The following is a 22,579-nucleotide window of genomic DNA, read 5'->3' on the forward strand; positions in this document are numbered from 1 at the left end:
AACGCATTTTATAGACCTTACGTTGCCATGCACTTAGGGTAGAGTTCAAAAGGTGAAAAGGCTCAGACAGATCCAGTGACAGCCCAACCACTTATGGCCATGAAACAGTAGACGTCAGATGAAATGAAGAGAAAAACAAGTATGTGGTTTGGGCGTGACATGAGGAGTGATGCAATGTGATCTACAGGTCACATGTAATGGGAGTGCAGTGCAGGAAATGGCTTTGGTCTTTGGCTGCATTGGCTATATGATCAGGTGACACTATTTATGACGTATTTAGGTGTATCATTTCAGTTTGTTTGTGAGAGCCATTTCAGAAGGGAAGTGAGGCCAACATAGGGAATCCTGGATATCCACGGTGTTAACAGCATTAGACCTGTGTCTAAGCCGAGTTAAGCCAGCGAGAGTGGAGCGGATGTTGTTGGTTAAACTACTTTAGGTCCAAGCAAACAAACTATACACTCTAAGAAAAAAAGGGTTCCAAAGGGGTTCTTCAGCTTTCCCCCAAAGGAGAACCCTTTTAGGTTCCAGGTGAACCCCTTTTTGGGTTCCACTTGGTAAATATGTTCTTCTTCTTTGAACTGCACTGTCGGTTAAAGGGCTTGTACGTAAGCATTTCAGGGTAAAGTCTACACTTGTTGTATTCGGGGCAGGTGACAAATGACGTTTGATTTGATTTTGATGTAGACCTGTCCGTGGAAAGGTTATACTTAGAAACATTAAGGGTTATTCAAATGGTTATGGGGACAGCTGAAGAACCCGTTCAGGTTCTAGATAGCACCTACTATTTAAAGTTTTTATCATTTTTTAGTTAGACAAGACAAGCAAAAAAAAAACAATTATTTCTAAGGGTGTACGTATGGGTTAGGAAGAACAAGTGGGGAAGTGAACTCCTATCGCTCAGGAACCATGCATATCTAAGGGCCCTATAAATAAATCACGGCCCTTGTTAAATATGCAACACGTTCCCATGAACATACATTACCCTCGGTAGACAACCACCCAGAGTTAGCGGGAATCTTTTACAGTGGAGATGTGAAGGTGTTGAGTTTCAAATTGTATGACTCCGCAGGAGGTCGGTGGCACCTTAATTGGGGGGGAAAGCGGGCTCGTGGTAACGGCTGGAGCGGAATCAGTGGAATGGTATCAAACGTGGCTTCCGTGTGTCTGACGCCATTCCAGCCTCCACTCTATGAGACCTGATAGGGTGCACTTGGCGAACCGGTTTAAACGAAGCATCAACATTATCATAGCGAACTTGAGCCGAGGGAACCATAATAAAAACTGAACGTGTGAAATACGGTCCCAGTGAAATAACATTTTGCCTTACAAAAAATAGGGCTTATAAGACTAAAGTGTAAAAAAAGATGTATTTGCTTTCAGTCTGTTAAATGCTAATGTTATTTTAAACACATCTCACACTGCAACAAGAACACGAGCATCCGTGGGCACATAAATAAGAGAACTGGTATGAAATGTGACATCCTGTCACACATCAAGAGGAGAAGGAATGTGGCTTCTCCATTCAGGCTGGCCATGAAAGTCGTATGAAAATCAGCCTGTTTAACCATGCGCCCCCATTACCCATATCGATGTGCGGAGCGATATCTACCAACAGATCTTTGTCACTTTGACAGTACACTAACTCAATGGGAGCTGTAAATGCCAATGCCACTATAGAGAAGTGATGTGTCCTGGAGCTGGTAACTCCAGTGGTGTAAAGTACTTAAGTAAAAAATACTTGAAAGTACGACTTAAGTCGTTTTTTGGGGGTCTCTGTTACTTGACTATTTATATATTTTTGACTACTTTTATTTTTACTTCACTACATTCCTAAAGAAAATTGACTCCATACATTTTCCCTGGCACCCAAAAGTACTCGTTACATTTTCAATGCTTAACAGGACAGGAAATGGTTCAATTCGCACACTTCTCAAGAGAACATCACTGGTCATCCCTACTGCCCCTGATCAGGGGGACTCACTAAACACAAATTCTTTGTTTTTAAATTGTGTCTGTTGGAGTGTGACCCTGGCTGTCGGCAACAACAAAAAAAAAATATTATAATAATTTGTGCCGTCTAGTTTGCTTAATATAAGGAATGTTTAATCATTTGTACTTTTACTTTGATACTTAAGTATAATTTGGCAACTACATTTACTTTGATACTTAAGTATATTTTGGCAACTACATTTACTTTGATACTTAAGTATATTTTGGCAACTACATTTACTTTGATACTTAAGCATATTTTGGCAACTACAATTACTTTGATACTTAAGTATAATTTGGCAACTACATTTACTTTGATACTTAAGTATATTTTGGCAACTACATTTACTTTGATACTTAAGTATATTTTGGCAACTACATTTACTTTGATACTTAAGCATATTTAAAACCAAATACATTTAGACTTTTACTCAGGTCGTCTTTTACTGGGTGACTTTCACTTTTACTTTTACTCAAGTATGAGAAATGAGTACTTTTTCCACAACTGGGTGTCTCCAAACTTCACACCTTTGCTTGCAGGGGGAAACCTAGAATTATGCTTGGCTAGCAGACACTATCTGTGATTGACTGTAATGTACTCTGAATGTCTAATGGTACAACTATGGATAGAAATGCTCTATATATTCAGTACTATATATAGTACAACTTAGTTATGCTCATACTCTGGATCAGCATGACCTCACAACTCTCCGTGAAAGCCATCAAGAACACTACTAACCTCCTTACCTCTGTTGCCCTGGCCTAACCTATACTATCCTAACTCAACTCAGGGCTCTGGACTGGATCTTTTCTCTAATTTCCAAATTGTAAGAAGAAAAACAAGAGAATGCTATTGATTTCAACTGACTTGAATTACGAAAAGATGCTGACAAAGAATTTCTCCAACTAGCTAGACACAGTGGCCCCAAGCAAGTAATCTCCTCTGCTGCCTGATAGTCAAGGCCCATAAGGGACCTAATTACAGACATGCAATTTACAGCACCCAGTAGAATCACCACACTCCACGTCAGCTACTGTATAATGGATCAGCTCGGAATAACTCACAGCAGTTGTCCTCAATATGTGCAGCACTCAGGTTGACCTCTGGCTAGCGTCTACCCACCCTCTGCCCACACACACGCCGAGCCACACAGCTGTTGCAGGGATCATATGCAGGACGCTTGGGCAACGTGATGATGGGGCAGAGACACTATGGAGAACATTGAACCGCTGACTCAGGGAAATGTGCCAGCGCAGCATCCACCTCCTCACATAGATCTGCATAAACAGACAGAAAACGGGCAACAAAGACAATGCCGCTGCTTGAGGAGCGGGTTGTGTAATTGTTTAACCTGTTGTACGAGTGTGCAAGCTTGTGTGCTAACACAGCATGCGTAATTTCTCACTGGGGCCAGGGTTAAAAGACTGTCATGATAAGAGCCTCTCAGCAAGCAGCATCTTGTTCCATAAATACTCTGTCAATCAGGAGGCGCTTTGTTTATGTAGCAGCTGTTTGGATGTAAAGCCGGGGGTAGAACAAAGAGAGAGTGGCGCGTCCTGGAGCGTTGCACTGTGGGGGGAGGGGTTAAGCGGGATACAGAGAGTACCACGTGCACAACTTTCACTGGGGCCGGGGGTAAGCTGAGTTTGTCCCCCCCCAGTTTTATCATTGGAATGTGATACAGAACGAGGCGTCGTGTGCTTTAGGACCATGCCGAGGCTTCCGAGTGGTCGGGTAGACTGTTTGCTGCTCATTGAATGCTGCTCGTTGACGATAGCTCAGCATTCAACACCATAGTACCCTCCAAGCTCATCATGAAGCTTGAGGACCTGGTTCTGAACCCCGCCCTATGCGTCCTAGACTTCCTGACGGGCCGCCCCCAGGTGGTGAAGGCAGGAAACACCACCTCACTTTGCTGATCCTCAAGACTGGGGCCCCACAAAGGTGAGTGCTCAGCCCCCTCCTGTACTCCCTGCATGGCAATGCACGCCTCCAACTCAATCACCAAGTTTACAGACGACACAACAGTTGTAGGCTTGATTAACAACAACGACGAGACAGCCTACAGGGAGGAGGTGAGGGCTCTCGGAGTGTGGTGTCAGGGAAATAGCCTCTCACTCAACGTCAACAAAACAGGGAGATGATCGTGGACTCCAGGAAACAGCAGAGGGCACACCCCCCTATCCACAACGATGGGACCACAGTGGAGAAGGTGGAACGTTTTAAGTTCCTCGGCGTACACATCACTGACAAACTGAAATGGTCCACCCACACAGACAGTGTGGTGAAGAAGGCGCAAAAGTGCCTCTTCAACCTCAGGAGGCTAAAGAAATGTTGCTTGTCACCTAAAACCCTCAAAACTACCCACGACCGCAGTGTTCTCCAGAGAGTGGTGCGGTCTGCACAATGCATCCCCAGGGGCAAACTACCTGCCCTCCAGGAAACCTATAGCACCGGATGTCACAGGAAGGCCGACAACAACCACCCGAGGCACGGCCTGTTCACCCCACTACCATCCAGAAGGCGAGGTCAGTACAGGTGCATCAAAGCTGGGACCGAGAGACTGAAAAACAGCTTCTATCTCAAGGCCATCCGACTGTTAAACAGCCGTCACTAACACAGAGAGGCTGCTGCCTACATACAGACTTGAAATCATTGGTCACCTTAATAAATAGAACACTAGTCACTTTAATAATGTCACTTTAATAACGTTTACATATCTTGCATTACTCATCTCATATGTATATACTGTATTCTATACTATCTATAATATCTTAGCCTATGCCGCTCTGTCATTGCTCATCCCTATATTATACAATGGAAAGAAAAAGTATGTGAAGCCTTTGGAATTACCTGGATTTCTGCATAAATTTGTCTTATCTTCATCTAAGTCACAACAATAGACAAACATAGTGTGCTTAAACTAAAAACACACAAATTATTGTATTTTTCTTGTCCATGTTGAATAGATCATTTAAACATTCACATTGTAGGTTGGGAAAAGTATGTGAACCCCTAGGCTAATGACTTCTCCAAAAGCTAATTGGAGTCAGGAGTCAGCTAACCTGGAGTCTAATCAATGAGACGAGATTGGAGATGTCAGTTAGCGCTGCCTTGCCCAATAAAAAACACTCACAAAATTTGAGTTTGCTATTCACAAGAAGTATTGCCTGATTTGAACCATGCCTCGAACAAAAGAGATCTCAGAAGACCTAACATTAAGAATTGTTGACTTGCATAAAGCTGGAAAAGGTTACAAAGGTATCTCTAAAAGCATTGATGTTCATCAGTCCACGGTAAGACAAAATGTCTATAAATGGAGAAAGTTCAGCACTGTTGCTACTCTCCCTAGGAGTGGCCCAAGAGCACAGCGCAGAATGCTCAATGAGGTTCAGAAGAATTGAAGCTCATCAGAAATTGGGTGATCCAACAGGACAACGACCCAAAACACAGAAGTAAATCAACAACAGAATGGCTTCAACAGAAGAAAATACGCCTTCTGGAGTGGCCCAGTCAGAGTCCTGACCTCAACCCGACTGAGATGCTGTGGCATGACCTCAAGAGAACAGTTCACACCAGACATCCCAAGAAAATTGCTGAACTGAAACAGTTTTCTAAAGAGGAATGGTCCAAAATCCCTCCTGACCTTTGTGCAGGTCTGATCCGCAACTACAGAAAAAGTTTGGTTGAGGTTATTGCTGCCAAAGGATGGTCAACCAGTTACTAAATCCAAGGGTTCACATACTTTTCCCACCCTGCACTGTGAATGAGTGCATGGTGTGTTAAATAAAGACATTCAAACGTATAATTGCCTGTGTTATTAGTTTAAGCACACTGTGTTTGTCTATTGTTGTGATTTAGATGAAGATCAGATTAAATTTTACTACCAATTTATGCAGAAATCCAGGTAAATCCAAAGGGTTCACATACTTTTTCTTGCCACTGTATGTATTTATTCTTATTCCATTACTTTACTTAGATTTGTGCTTGTTAGGCATTTGTTGTGGAATTGTTAGATATTACTTAGCTACTGGATGTTAGATGTTGCTGCACTGTCGGAACTAGAAGCACAAGCATTTCGCTACACTCGCAATACCAACTGCTAACCATGTGTATGTGACCAATACAATTTGATTTGAGGGGAAGTTTCCACAGCAGCAGCTCTCATTCTTAGTCGAGCACTAAATAATTGAACAAGTTATCAAGTGACAAGGCCAGAAAGGATATGATAGAGGAGCAGCTGGCAACAGTCCCCTCCCCTACCCCATCTCTCTCTCTGGCCTCTATAACTCTCTCTCTCTGGCCTCCTATAACGCTCTCTCTCTGGCCTCCTATAACGCTCTCTCTCTGGCCTCCTATAACGCTCTCTCTCTGGCCTCCTATAACGCTCTCTCTCTGGCCTCTATAACGCTCTCTCGCTGGCCTCTATAACTCTCTCTCTCTCTGGCCTCTAACGCTCTCTCTCTCTGGACTCTATAACTCTCTCTCTCTCTCTGTCCTCTATAACTCTCTCTCTCTCTGTCCTCTATAAACTCTCTCTCTGTCCTCTATAAATCTCTCTCTCTCTATGTCCTCTATAACTCTCTCTCTCTCTGTGTCTTCTATAACTCTCTCTCTCTCTGTCCTCTATAAATCTCTCTCTCTCTGTCCTCTATAACTCTCTCTCTCTCTCTGTCTTCTATAACTCCCTCTCTCTGTCCTCTATAACTCTCTCTCTCTGTCCTCTCTCTCTGTCCTCTATAACTCTCTCTGTCCTCTATAACTCTCTCTCTGACCTCTATAACTCTCTCTCTCTCTGACCTCTATAACTCTCTCTGTCCGGCCTCTCTCTCTCTCTCTCTCTGTCCTCTAAATCTCTCTCTCTCTGTCCTCTATAACTCTCTCTGTCCTCTATAACTCTCTCTCTGACCTCTATAACGCTCTCTCTCTCTGGACTCTATAACTCTCTCTCTCTCTCTGTCCTCTATAACTCTCTCTCTCTCTGTCCTCTATAAATCTCTCTCTCTCTCTGTCCTCTATAAATCTCTCTCTCTCTCTGTCCTCTATAACTCTCTCTCTCTCTGTGTCTTCTATAACTCTCTCTCTCTGTGTCCTCTATAAATCTCTCTCTCTCTCTGTCCTCTATAAATCTCTCTCTCTCTGTCCTCTATAACTCTCTCTCTCTCTGTGTCTTCTATAACTCCCTCTCTCTGTCCTCTATAACTCTCTCTCTCTGTCCTCTCTCTCTGTCCTCTATAACTCTCTCTGTCCTCTATAACTCTCTCTCTGACCTCTATAACTCTCTCTCTCTCTGTCCTCTATAACTCTTTCTCTCTGTCCTCTATAACTCTCTCTCTCTGTCCTCTAACTCTCTCTCTCTCTGTCATCTAACTCTCTCTCTCTGTCCTCTATAACTATATCTCTCTCTCTGTCCTCTATAACTATATCTCTCTCTCTGTCCTCTATAACTCTCTCTCTCTCTCTCTCTCTGTCCTCTATAACTCTCTCTCTCTCTCTGTCCTCTATAACTCTCTCTCTCTCTCTCTGTCCTCAATAACTCTCTCTCTGTCCTCTCTCTCTCTGTCCTCAATAACTCTCTCTCTGTCCTCTCTCTCTCTGTCCTCTATAACTATATCTCTCTATCTGTGTCCTCTATAACTCTCTCTCTCTCTGTCCTCTATAATGCTCTCTCTCTCTCTGTCCTCTATAATGCTCTCTCTCTCTCTGTCCTCTCTGTCCTCTATAACGCTCTCTCTCTCTGTCTGTCTCTCTATCTGTCCTCTCTCTCTCTCTGTCCTCTATAACTCTTTCCTCTATAACTCTCTCTCTCTCTGTCCTCTATAACTCTCTCTCTCTCTCTGTCCTCTATAACGCTCTCTATCTCTCTGTCCTCTATAACTATCTCTCTCTGTGTCTTCTATAACTCTCTCTCTCTCTCTGTCCTCTATAAACTCTCTCTCTCTCTCTGTCCTCTATAACTCTCTCTCTGTCCTCTATAACGCTCTCTCTCTCTGACTCTATAACTCTCTCTCTCTCTCTGTCCTCTATAACTCTCTCTCTCTCTGTCCTCTATAAATCTCTCTCTCTCTGTCCTCTATAAATCTCTCTCTCTCTCTGTCCTCTATCTCTCTCTCTCTCTGTGTCTTCTATAACTCTCTCTCTCTCTGTCCTCTATAAATCTCTCTCTCTCTGTCCTCTATAAATCTCTCTCTCTCTGTCCTCTATAACTCTCTCTCTCTCTGTGTCTTCTATAACTCCCTCTCTCTGTCCTCTATACTCTCTCTCTCCTCTCTCTGTCCTCTATAACTCTCTCTCTCTCTGTCCTCTATCTCTCTCTGACCTCTATAACTCTCTCTCTCTCTGTCCTCTATAACTCTTTCTCTCTGTCCTCTATAACTCTTCTCCTGTCCTCTAACGCTCTCTCTCTCTGTCATCTAACTCTCTCTCTCTGTCCTCTATAACTATATCTCTCCCTCTGTCCTCTATAACTATATCTCTCTCTGTCCTCTATAACTCTCTCTCTCTCTGTCTCTCTCTCTCTGTCCTCTATAACTCTCTCTCTCTCTCTGTCCTCTATAACTCTCTCTCTCTGTCTCTGTCCTATAACTCTCTCCTCTGTCCTCTCTCTCTCTGTCCTCAATAACTCTCTCTCTCTGTCCTCTCTCTCTGTCCTCTATAACTCTCTCTCTATCTGTGTCCTCTATAACTCTCTCTCTCTGTCCTCTATAATGCTCTCTCTCTCTCTGTCCTCCTCTCTCTCTCTGTCCTCTATAACGCTCTCTATCTCTCTGTCCTCTCTCTCTCTCTGTCCTCTCTCTCTCTCTGTCCTCTATAACTCTTTCCTCTATAACTCTCTCTCTCTCTGTCCTCTATAACTCTCTCTCTCTCTCTGTCCTCTATAACGCTCTCTATCTCTCTGTCCTCTATAACTCTCTCTCTCTCTGTCCTCTATAACTCTCTCTCTCTGTCCTCTATAACTCTCTCTCTCTCTGTCCTCTATAACTCTCTCTCTCTCTGTCCTCTATAACTCTCTCTCTCTGTCCTCTATAACTCTCTCCCTCTCTCTGTCCTCTATAACTCTCTCTCTGTCCTCTATAACTCTCTCTCTGGCCTCTATAACTCTCTCTCTCTTGCCTCTATAACTCTCTCTCTCTCTCTGTCCTCTATAACTCTCTCTCTCTCTGTCCTCTATACCTCTCTCTCTCTCTCTGTCCTCTATAAGTCTCTCTCTCTCTGTCCTCTATAACTCTCTCTCTCTCTCTGTCCTCTATAACTCTCTCTCTCTCTCTGTCCTCTATAACTCTCTCTCTCTCTGTCCTCTATAACTCTCTCTCTCTCTCCTCTATAACTCTGTCTCTCTTGCCTCTATAACTCTCTCTCTGTCCTCTATAACTCTCTCTCTGTCCTCTATAAGTCTCTCTCTCTCTGGCCTCTATAACTCTCTCTCTCTGTCCTCTATAACTCTCTCTCTCTCTCTCTCTCTGTCCTCTATAACTCTCTCTCTCTGGCCTCTATAACTCTCTCTCTCTGGCCTCTATAACTCTCTCTCAATCTCTGTCTCACATGTTTACTATATTCCTCCCTCTCTCCCTGTTTCTGCCCATCCCTCATCTCATGAATAGATCCTCTGCTTTTTGGGTTATTTATATGTGTTATATTTAGATCTGGACCAATCTACTTGAGGATCTTTGAGGTGAATGAGTTCGGGGAATGTGATTCTCCCTGCATAATTCTGATCATAAACCCCCCCCCCGTCTGCTTTTTCCGCCCCTTATCCCAACCTGATGTGTGTCAGTAAAGTCTTAGCTCAGGAATCCTCTCGACCGGCACACTAACGCTAATGTGGATGGATGGATGTACGCAGGCCCAGATGTGGCGTCATGGCCTGGTGACACTGAGCGGGATAGGTCTGCATAGATCCCACCGTCTGATAGGAGAGGATGCAGATGGTGACAGAGAACATTGTTATTTATATCATCCGCCCGGCAGGCTGCACTAGGCTGGGAGGGGGACTGGGAGGACACTGATATTCGCAGGGCATTGCTGTGTGTCATGTTTGAGTTGCTGGCCATGTGCTGCGCCCACTAGGGCTAATATAAAAAGTCCAGACAGAAATATGTGACTTTGGACGTGTACAACACAGGAGCTGACCTGGCAGTGAGGCCTGTCCCAGCCCCGGGCACAGTGCAGTAGCTATCCATTAATACCCCCCCATCTAATCAGGCAGTGAGTGGCACCAATCCAGCTGCTTGGCAGCAGAGGTCAGAAGCAGGCTGATTGAGATTCTGGCCGCTCACTAGGCAGGATGCAGTGGGATTGAGTCACCTCGGAATGCGGCAGCCGGGGAGGAGGAGGAACAGCCCCACAGAGCCAGATCTGTTCCCCAGAGGGGATTCGGAAAGGGATTAGTTCAGTCTGTGGCAGTGGTTACAGCAGAGAGAGAGGGGGGACAGGTGGTGGGGCACAGAATAGAGCATATAGAGCACAGAATACAGGCCAGGATATGAAGTCAAAGGAAGGCCAACTGTTGAGATAAAATAAACGAGGCGTAGGAATTTAAGGTTGACTTGTGTAATAACAGGCCGTGGGACTTTTTGAACCCCCATAATCCATCAGCGAATGGCGTTGAATCTTCTGTAGCCAACCTAGTCAGATAAGATAGGGTTAGGGTAACCCTAACCCCTAACCCATTATCCCATACTTAACCTCTACCTTAGTGTAAAATGGCAAACACAAAGGAACTGAAAGACCCTCGTTTGCCGACCTAGTAATTCGGAATTCAAATGAGATCCTTCCTAAACGTTGCAAGCAAATTATTGCAATTACAATCTTACATTTTAACAGTGAGGTGCCATCGATGTGTCATCCTCTCGCTTTGATGTCACCCAAACGAATAAGAAAGGTCAAATCGACAACTGGCGTAATTTGCGAGATAATAATAGTTGTACAATAGACGGAATACGAATTTGCTAATAGAAAAGTTTTGGGGAAATTTGAAAATTATACATTGTCAGATGCCACAGTCTCCCTCTTTTTCTTGCATAGCCACAGTAACAACCAACATGAGATGCAGAAGGCTACAGTCCCCAGGTCCAACAATAGCCATAGAGCCCAAGGTTCCATCTTGAAGAATGGCTTCTGGCGTGAGATGGGGGAGCGATGGACCCCCACTTTAGTCATAAGCCTGGTATGCAAATCTGTTCCATCACAGTGGGTGGTAACAGGGGGGCTGATGTCTAATAATGACTAATAATAATAATATGACTTGTGATTTGATAAGGATCAATTAGTAAATGACATGCTGGGCTAATTGTGGACCCATAGCTAAAAAGGACCATTGTGATGCAATAGAGCTACACTTAGTGGTGTTAAGTACTGGACGGAGTGGATGGGGCGGGGGGTGGGGGGTAGGGGGTTGAGGGGTTAAGGGGTGGCACTAGTGATGGGAGTGGGGTTATGAGCACTGTGGAGCTGACATACCTGATGAGCAGGGAAAGCGGTGTCATTAAGTAAGGGATCTGGTAGCTGGCTGTGATGTTAGTCTTTGTAGAACATAATTATACATGCATAAAACACACTTCCTGTAAATCCCGCTCCCTATGCTCGCCGGGGATTAGGACTTCCTGTCGTCATCATGCAGCACCGCGCTCACGACAAGGCCTACTCCGGTGCAGAAATATCTGCCTCAATCCCAGGGAGAAATGCATCAAAAAATGTCATCAAAGAAACACATTTGGTGCTGTGCCCTCTTCTTTTGGAGAAGGCCCAACCCTAACACACATTTGGAAAAGCCTTGTCCAAAAGACTCATTTAACCGATGCAGGGACAGAATCAACAACACATTATTGACTGTCGACGCAAGTAAGCGCGTAGCCATTGTGAAACGATCAACATGAGAGCGGCTAATGGAGGCCAGGCTTCCTGGCGTAGCTGGCAGGAAGCCTCGTCAAAGACGCCAGCTACATCAAGGTACAAAAACAGGAACACAGGAAAAGGGTATCAATACGTGTCTGACACATCCATCTCAGCACGCTTTCACGTGTGATGAAAACACCTCGCACATTTTGAGGATCACATCACTTCACCAAGTTTTCACATTGGTATACAGCTATTCCTGAAGTTCTGTCTCCCCCCTTCTCTATCTTGGAGCATTGTTGGGTTTTTCCTGACACCGGGATCCTTGGGGGTGAAGAGACTTAATTACCCCGCTGAAGTGTTCGGCTAACACACCATCCTGGTTGATAAGCCCAGGCCTACGAGCTAGACTTGAAAGGATTCGTGGCCTGAAGGACTGGATGGAAGAACACCCGTTTAATAAGTGCTTACTAAGCGGGAACCGACACTTGCATTATCAACAGATCAGGTGATTTGGTGGACGTGGTTACTGTAGCCTACAGACACTGCTCAACCGAGAACAACTCTGACCATTATTTCCCCAAAACCGTTAACGAGACCCTCCGACAGGCGATTACTAATGGCGACGGAGCTCATTTTCAACACAACACGCCAGAAGCGATATCGCGCTTTACCATTCATTTCAAAACGCACCATGTAATACGCATGCACCTCTCGCCGTTAAGTTGATCTGCGATCATGGTGAAATGTTGTTCCAACTGTGTTCATTTTAGACACATTCATTCCGGGAGGAACTCCTCCATTTTGGGAGGAACTCCTCCATTTTGGGAGGAACATTTCAGGAACTAAATCCAACAGTTCCTTTTCGACTTGCCATGCTTTGCGCTACATGTTTTACGGTCTCCGAGTAGAAAATACAGTTTTAGCTGTAAATCATATTTCTGGAAGATCCAACTGATTTCCGGAAAATCCTTACAAACCCTTCCGAGTCCAGGATGCTCCACCAGGCCTATTCTCACATTTAAATGGTGAACCCAGGAGCAGATGGGGCAGCCATGTGCCGTATTATAGAGTCATGCTGGCACTGACAGCCACAGGCTGGAGGTATGATGTCCTCACCCGCAGCATGGAAACTACATGGGCGGAGGGCACTGTCATTTCATGTGTCGCCTGTCATTGAGACAGAAGGGTAGAGGGTGGGAGAAGGGATGGGGGGGGGGAGAATCTGGCATTCATCATCGCGGGACAAAGAACGCTAGACAGCACTAATAGATCTCGAGATACAATACCTCGGGAGCACATACGCTGTCCTCAAATTAACAAAGAGTGTATCTCAAGATTTCATGTGTTTTTTTGTCACCTCCGGGCACAAAGCAGAATGATAAAAGGAGGGAGATAACAGTCCAGACATGCACACAGATCCTTGGCAGCTGTTGAACAACAGAGCCAACGTCAGCCTACCCATTAACACACACAGGGAGTGGATCAATGCAAGAATGCAGAGGGCAACAGGTTACTGCCAAAATAAAGAACACACCAACATAAAGTGTCGTAAAAGGGCGTCGAGCCACCGTGAGCCAGAACAGCTTCAATGCAAGTTGGCATAGATTGTACAAGTGTCTGGAGGAATGTTGGAGGAATGTGACAACCTTCTCCCGCAAGAAATTCCATCGTTTGGTGTTTTGTTGATAGTGGTGTAAAACACAGTCTCAGGCGCCGCTCCAGAACTACCACTGGGACCGTGCTCCCACCCATCAAGGACATCTATTCGAAACAGTGCCTGAGGAAGGCCTGAAGCATCCTCATCAAGGACCCCACACACACCAGGCATGAGCTGCTCATTCCCTCACCGTCAGGCAGACGATAATCGGAGCACGAGGTCTGATAACAACAGGATCAGAGACCGTCTCGATCTACAAGCCATCAGACTGCTGAACACTTGAACTGGAGTGACCACCTTCACTGACTCTCTGCACCCTAGCGCACACACACACACACACACACACACACATATATATTTATACAGTTGAAGTCGGACGTTTACATACACTTAGGTTGGAGTCATTAAAACTTGTTTTTCAAACACTCAACAAATTTCTTGTTAACAAACTATGGTTTTGGCAAGTCGGTTAGGACATCTACTCTGTGCATGACACCATTAATTTTTCCAACAATTGTTTGGAGACAGATTATTTCACTGCATCACAATTCCAGTGGGTCAGAAGTTTACATACACTAAATTGACTGTGCCTTTAAACAGCTTGGAGAATTCCATAAAATGATGTCATGGCTTTAAAAGCTTCTGATTGGCTAATTGACATCATTTGAGTCAATTGGAGGTGTAACTGTGGATGTATTTCAAGGCCTACATTCAAACTCAGTGCCTCTTTGCTTGACATCATGGGGAAATCAAAAGAAATCAGCCAATACCTCAGAAAATAACTTGTAGACCACAAGTCTGGTTGATCCTTGGGACCAATTTCCAAACGCCCAAAGGTACCACGTTCATCTGTACAAACAATAGTATGGAAGTATAAACGCCATGGGACCACGCAGCCGTCATTCCGCTCAGGAAGGAGACACGTTCTGTCTCCTAGAGATTAACATACTTTGGTGTGAAAAGTGCAAATCAATCCCAGAACAACAGCAAAGGACCTTGTGAAGATGCTGGAGGAAACAGGTTCAAAAGTATCTATATCCACAGTAAAACAAGTCCTACATCAACATAACCTGAAAGGCCACTCAGCAAGGAAGAAGCCACTGCTCCGAAACCACCATAAAAAAGTATGGTTTGCAACTGCACATGGGGACAAAGATCGTACTTTTTGGAGAAATGTCCTCTGGTCTGATGAAACAAAAATAGAAGTGTTTGGGCATAATGACCATCGTTATGTTTGGAAGGTGGAGGGGGAGGCTTACAAGCCGAAGAACACCATCACCAACCGTGAAGCATGGGGGTGACAGCATCATGTTGTGGGGGTGACAGCATCATGTTGAGGGGGTGCTTTGCTGCAGGAGGGACTGGTGCACTTCACAAAATAGATGGCATCATGAGAAGGATTGTGAAAAACTGAGGGAAAATGTATTTGGCTAAGGTGTCTGTAAACTTCTGACTTCAACTGTGTGTATATATATACAGACACACACATACACAGAAAAACACACACACACACACACAGTGCAATCGGAAAGTATTCACAACCCTTGATTTTTACCAACTTTTGTTACTTTACAGCGTTATTCTGAATTGAATAAATCCTTTTGTTCATCATCAATCTACACACAATACCCTATAATGGCAAACCAAAAACAGTTCATTCGAATTTTTTGCAAATGTATTACATTTAAAAACTGAAGTGTTACATTCAGACCATTTACATAGAACTTTTTTAAAGCACCTTTGGCAGCGATTACAGCCTTGTCTTCTTGGGTATGACACTACAAGCTTGGCACAAGTGTATTTGGGGAGTTTCATTCATTCTTCTCAGCAGATCCTCTCAAGCTCTGTTAGGTTGGATGGGGAGCTTCGCTGCACAGCTATTTTCAGGTCTCTCCAGAGATGTTCAATCGTGTTCAAGTCCGGGCTCTGGCTGGGACACTCGAGGATATTCAGAGACTTGCCCCGAAGCCAGTCCGGTGTTGTTTTGGCTTAGGGTCAAGGTCCTGAGTGCTCTGGAGCAGGTGTTCATCAAGGATCTCTCTGCTCCATTCATCTTTCCCTTGATCATAACTAGTCTTCCAGTCCTTGCCGCTGATAAACATCTCAACAGCATTATGCTGCCACCACCATGCTTTTGGGGCGGCAGAGTAGCCTAGTGGTTAGAGCGTTGGACTAGTAAACAGAAGGTTGAAAGTTCATAATCCCCAAGCTGACAAAGTACAAATCTGTCGTTCTGCCCCTGAACAGCCACTTAACCCCCTGTTCCTAGACCAGTTAACCCACTGTTCCAAGGCTGTCATTGAAAATAAGAATTTCTTCTCAACTGACTTGCCTAGTTCAATAAAGGTAAATAAAAATGCTTCACCATAGGGATGATTCCAGATGTGATGCTTGGCTTCATCAGACCAGAGAATCTTGTTTCTCATGATCTGAGAGTCTTTACGTGCCTTTTGGCAAACTCCAAGTGGGCTGTCATATGCCTTTTACTGAGGAGTGGCTTCCGTCTGACCACTCTACCAGAAACACCTGATTGGTGGAGTGCTGCAGAGATGGTCCCCCCATCTCCACAGAGGAACTCTGGAGCTCTGTCAGAGTGACCATCAAGTTCTTGGTCACCTCCCTGACCAGGGCCCTTTTCCTCTGATTTCTTAGTTTGGCCGGGTGGCCAGCTCTAGGAAGAGAATTGGTGGTTCCAAACTTCTTCCATTTAAGAGTGATGGAGGCCGATGTGTTCTTGGGGACCTTCAATGCTGCAGAAATGTTTTGGTACCCTTCCCCAGATCTGTGCCTCGACACAATCATGTCTCGGAGCTCTACGACAATTCCTTCAACATCATGGCTTGGTTTTTGCTCTGATATGCACTGTCAACTGTGGGACCTTATAAAGACAGGTGTGTGCCTTTCCAAATCATGTCCAATCAATTGAATATACCGCAGTCAAGTTGTAGAAACATCTCAAGGGTGCACCTGAGCTCAATTTCGAGTCTCATAGCAAAGGGTCTGAATACTTAAGGTATTTAAAAAAAAAAATTTTTTATACATTTGCAAAAATGTTTAAAAAAAACTGTTTTCACTTTGTCATTATGGGGTATTGTGTGTAGATTGATGAGGAAAAATGAAATGTAATCGATTTTAGAATAAGGCTGTAACGTAACAAAATGTGGAAGAAGTCAAGGGGTCTGAATACTTTCTGAATGCACTGTATATATGCTACCGTTCAAAAGGTTGGGGTCACTTATAAACAGACACCTCACAAGGCCTCAACTGGCAGCTTCATTAAATAGTACCCACAAAACACCGGTCTCAACGTCAACAATGAAGAGGCAACCCTCAGGATGCTGGCCTTCTAGGCAGAGTTGCAAAGAAAAAGCCATATCTCAGACTGGCCAATAAAAAGAAAAGATGAAGATGGGCAAAAGAACACAGACACTGGACAGAGGAACTCTCCCTAGAAGGCCAGCATCCCGGAGTCGCCTCTTCACTGTTGACGTTGAGATTGGTGTTTTGCTGGTACTATTTAATGAAGCTGCCGGTTGAAGACTTGTGAGTCGTCTGTTTCTCAAATTAGACACTCTAATGTACTTGTCCTCTTGCTCAGTTGTGCACTGGGGCCTCCCACTCCTCTTTCTATTCTGGTTAGAGTCAGTTTGGCTGTTCTGTGAAGGGAGTAGTACACAGCGTTGTACGAGATCTTCAGTTCAAGTTTCTCGCATGGAATAGCCTTCATTTCTCAGAACAAGAATAGACTGATGAATTTCAGAAGAAAGTTCTTTGTTTCTGGCCATTTTGAGCCTGTAATCGAACCCACAAATGCTGATGCTCCAGATACTCAACTCGTCTAAAGAAGGCAAGTTTTATTGCTTCTTTAAATCAGCAACAGTTTTCAGTTGTACTAACATAATTGCAAAATGGTTTCTAATGATCATTTAGCCTTTTAAAATGATAAACTTGGATTAGCTAACACAACGTGCCATTGAAACACAGGAGTGATGGTTGCTGTTAATGTGCCTCTGTAGATATTCCATAAAAAATCTGCCAATTCTAGCTACAATAGTCATTAACACTAACAATGTCTACACTGTATTTCTGATCAAGGCGGTACATGTCCAGGCCCGTCTGAAGTTTGCTAGAGAGCATTTGGATGATCCAGAAGAAGATTTGGAGAATGTCATATGGTCAGATGAAACCAAAATATAACTTTTTGGTAAAAACTCAACTCGTCGTGTTTGGAGGACAAAGAATGCTGAGTTGCATCCAAAGAACACCATACCTACTGTGAAGCATGGGGGTGGAAACATCATGCTTTGGGGCTGTTTTTCTGCAAAGGGACCAGGACGACTAATCCGTGTAAAGGAAAGAATGAATGGGGCCATGTATCATGAGATTTTGAGTGAAAACCTCCTTCCATCAACAAGGGCATTGAAGATGAAACGTGGCTGGGTCTTTCAGCATGACAATGATCCCAAACACACCGCCCGGGCAACGAAGGAGTGGCTTCGTAAGAAGCATTTCAAGGTCCTGGAGTGGCCTAGCCAGTCTCCAGATCTCAACCCCATAGAAAATCTTTGGAGGGAGTTGAAAGTCTGTGTTGCCCAGCAACAGCCCCAAAACATCACTGCTCTAGAGGAGATCTGCATGGAGGAATGGGCCAAAATACCAGCAACAGTGTGTGAAAACCTCACAGAAAACGTTTGACCTCTGTCATTGCCAACAAAGTGTATATAACAAAGTATTGAGAAACTTTTGTTATTGACCAATTACTTATTTTCCACCATATTTTGCAAATATTAATTAAAAATCCTACAATGTGATTTTCAGGATTTTTTTTCTCATTTTGTCTGTCATAGTTGAAGTGTACCTATGATGAAAATGACAGGCTTCTCTCATATTTTTAAGTGGGAGAACTTGCACAATTGGTGGCTGACTAAATACTTTTTTGCCCCACTGTATATATTCATGCGACATAGAGCTGGGAATTGCCAGGGACCTTACAATACGATTATCACAACACTTAGTTGTCGATACAATATGTATTACTATTTGATACTGTAATTTTATTGCGATTCCATGTTAAAAACATATTTCTCACCATATTGTCTGCCGCAGAGGGACAAGAGAGAGCCACGACATAACGAGTCTTGATCAGTCCTGGAAATATAAGTGCTGAAAAGATACTAGCTCCTTATTTTAAAAGAAGATGGAGAACAATCTGTGGTTCAGTGAAGGTACAGGCAACTAGCGGAGCAATGATATTGCGATATAGTCAAAACAATACGATATTCGTCCAAAATAATATCCCGATATTTAACTGAATCAATTGTACACATACAACTGCTGCTACCAGACTTATAATGATTGCCTAAATACTGCATCATTTAAACACTTGCGCCCCAATCCCCCCTTCCCTGAAACACATGTACATTTTGGACTATAAATGGTGGCTTCCTGTATTATAATTATGCTAATATGTTTTCTTATTGTTGTTGCATTGAGAAGTAACCTGCAACTTAGCATTTCATTGGACAGTGTATACCACGCAGCACATATGACTCGTAAAACTTGAAACTTGAGAACCTCAATAAGTGTTCAACTGGGTTGAGATCTGGCGACTCCGATGACCATGGTATATGGTTTACATTGTTTTCATGCTCATCAAACCATTCAGTGACCACACGTAACCCTGTGCATAGGGGCCTAGCCATGGTCGCTAAAATAATGGCCTGCCCTGCTTGTTTATGCATGACCCTAACACCTCAGCTCCACTATACGCATTGCGTTGCCTTGCCATCAGCGTCAGGACAATGTGACGTTCTGCCTGCTACACCGGAATGCGTTGTTTTGAGAGAGAAGAGGAGCAGAAACAAAGAGCGACTATATTCTATTTCCCCTATTGTACTGTTCCGTTATGTATAAGTGCAATAGCTTTTGTCCAGTTATTCGCAAGTTTTAATTCAGTTGTTGCTAATGGTTGTACTAAATTATCTTCTAATTACACAAGTTGATTTTGTTTACATTGTGAACATAGTCAAGGTGGCTTGACTTCATAAATCTTAGTAAAAACAACCAGTGGCGCCTACTCGAGGCCATGCAATAATCAACTTTATTTCTCCTTATTTCTTTAAGCAATGACAGGATGAGCTGTCGCTTCAGCCATCGAGAATTGAACCTTGGCCATTCTTGAGCTTGGACGCTGCAACGCGAGCGCAACATGGGCAGTACAGCAGCTTCGATTGACTTCAAAGGAAGGCATTCCCTCAATTGCTGACGGCTGATGGCAACGCCGGATGCCCGGTGGCAACGCCGGATGCCCGGTGGCAACGCCGGATGCCCGGTGGCAACGCCGGATGCCCGGTGCGGTGGCTGTAGTGTAGCAGGGCCTTACACCCCTGCTTCTCAACACACTTTGCATCCTTCATTTGTTCAAGTGTTTCCATTATTTTTGGCAGTTACCTGTATCTAACCAGACAAACATGCACGTGCTATCTGACCTGGATGGTTTAGTAGCATATTCACTTTGTTTCCACAGACATAAGGACATTGCCATGTGAAGCATAACTGACTTTAGCTCATGTGAGGAGGGAGCTGCAAAGCGCTGGTGCTCCGTGGCCCCCTACCTGCAGTATAAAATAAGACATTATCTGGCACTGCAGCTTGACATTCAGAACACTCCTCGCTGGATTTACGGTAGAAAGGATATACAGCTAGGTGTAGAAAGGATATACAGCTAGGTGCTGCATCAGTGGGAGAAAAAAAATGCACAGCCATGAGTGGGCAAGAGGAGAGACCTCGGGCGGCGGCCAAAAGCCGAATTGCACAAGCTCAACGACGTGCATTAGGCTAACAGCCAAGTAGCTCAGGTGGAACATATTCATTAAAAGTGGTCCTGTGTTATGTAATGCCAAGGGAGGCGAATGATTAAAAGTCATTTTGAATTATTGAAGAAACATAGATCCACCACGGTGCAATACAAAAAAAAAAGGCTAGACCAGACGTTGTGAGTAGACGAGACGAAATTGTGTTACTGCTCATCACATTAGTCATCACATTACTCATACGCAGAGGCATTTCTTAAACTTCCTCCTTGACGTTGTGGGGAACATCAGTGTCCCAGCATAAATGTTGTGTAGCCTTGTGGAATTGCAAGGTGATTGGAGATCGATTTTACAGACACGGTCTCGCCCTTTTTCTGTCTTTTTTAAATGGATCAACACAAATAAAGACGTTGGCTAGGTTCCGTTCAGTCAACGTTGTTTAAAATAACTTCCAATGCATTCGTCATAATTAACACTTTCTTCACATTCTAGGCTACCATCTCAATTGGCCACAGTGGACTTGACACACAATCGAATCGATTTAGAAAATGCAATGGCTATAACGAATCGTAAGAAGCTTATTTCACAAAGTCGCCAAGCAGTTTGGTGTGCTGTAAGAGTGCATGTCGTATTTGTCACGTATTTTGTATTTGTCACAAATCAACACAGAGAAGGATGATGATTGGATGAAAGAATGTAAGTGGTAAATATCTGGATAGGGGAACAAACTTGATAATGACCATATCTACATTTCCTGTGGTTGTTTGTGTCGTGAGACAGTCAAAGAAGACTAGAATAGTCACCTTTCTCCCAACGAATGGCGCAATTGCCTATCCATAGACTATTACGCCGCATTCTGTTTTAGACTCCCACCAAGTCAAACAAACCACACCTGATCCACACCTCGTAATAGCCTACCATGAAAAAGGAAATTACACAGGGAACTCTACTATAACGTAACAGCTCAATGTGACAATATGTAGAAACAATTCTCACTTTTTTTCTTACTATGTTTTGTCCGGATTGAAAATCATGCATATGAGAAAACAATGAAATCATGATGATAGATGGTTACCTCTATTCCCGATATTCCTGATGTTGCCTCTCCGTTATATGTCAATCTCCAGGAGGCTATGCCACGAGGTAAATAGCCCGAGTAGATTTTAACAATAAATGCATCGATTTGCCGCCGGTCTGCTTCCCCAGTAACAGAGTGAAGAAGCAACACAACCAGCCAAGATTTCTGGACTTGGTGCGCAAAGAACACTCACTTGCACCGAGGAGGGCAGTTGCGTTGCAATTAGTTCCCACATATATTATCACCCAAATGAGTAGCATCTGTGCGTGCGATTTCCAAGTCTGACATGTCTTACTTTTTTAGCTTCAAATGAGCCGACCCAGACGGAATAGCCCTGTTTCCCAATGCTTTCTGCAGAACACAACGGACATTCTAAATAGTGGCAGTGATTGTAAATTAATCTGCTGAGTCCATCCTATCCGAGCCCCGACTTCGATCGTTAGTAGCCTTGTTGAGGCAGGAATATCCGTATCAGGTATACATCCTTTGAGCGAAGACCTGGAAGTTCAGTCGATAGTGTCTGGTGCTAACCGGACGACTCACACTACATTCCGCTGCTCTGTAGTTCGCGGAGAAGAAACTAACGTCCGTGGGCGTGGCGTACCTTTTGGCCGGAGCTAAGAGTCTGGATAGCCAGGCAAATTCTCTCCACAGCTACATGCCGCAGCCGGCAAACAAACTCTGTACAGCTCCGACTTCTATTGTCAAAATGGTACTGCCTTTATGGGATTACAAATCGGTCATTCAAATCATGCCATCGAGCGTGGTGATTTGCTTTAAGAGACAGTGTATTGACTGCTGTCAAAGATCACGTTGTACTGACAGTGAAGCCTTGATCACGAAACAGAGGACTCCTCAAATACAAAAAAAAAACAGCACAACATTTATGATGATGATGATGCGTGCGCTTTGACGAAGCGTCTACTTTAACCAACCCACAGCAGGGAGTGGATTACTGTGCTCAATTTACATGTTTTATAGGATTATTTGAATGTGCGCAATTATAGGATTAATCTGAGGAAATGTTCTACATGCAAACCGCTATAAGAGCCATATGTAGGCGATGTTTCAGAAATTAGCTAAAATGTGTGGTCGGAATGTGTATCCTTTCTGACACATGTAGATTTTAAATGTAATATAGCCTAATATATTTATCCCCCCTGTTGTGTTCGTTTCATGTTAATTAATTCTGTGTTCCTGGT

At 43.9% G+C, this 22,579-nt stretch overlaps 1 protein-coding gene across 1 annotated transcript in view; it reads right to left on the reverse strand.

The window, feature by feature from the left end:
• LOC112266756 (leucine-rich repeat and fibronectin type III domain-containing protein 1-like protein) overlaps positions 1-22,219 on the reverse strand; it is a 112,980-nt gene extending 90,761 nt beyond the window's left edge. The window contains exon 1 of the mRNA XM_024444530.2: positions 21,375-22,219. The gene's annotated coding sequence lies outside the window, so the exon portion shown is untranslated. The remainder of the gene's footprint in view (positions 1-21,374) is intronic.
• Positions 22,220-22,579: the final 360 nt, after the last annotated feature.

Source organism: Oncorhynchus tshawytscha, linkage group LG14 (assembly GCF_018296145.1).
Source record: "Oncorhynchus tshawytscha isolate Ot180627B linkage group LG14, Otsh_v2.0, whole genome shotgun sequence".
In the NCBI taxonomy this organism is placed as follows: domain Eukaryota; kingdom Metazoa; phylum Chordata; class Actinopteri; order Salmoniformes; family Salmonidae; genus Oncorhynchus; species Oncorhynchus tshawytscha.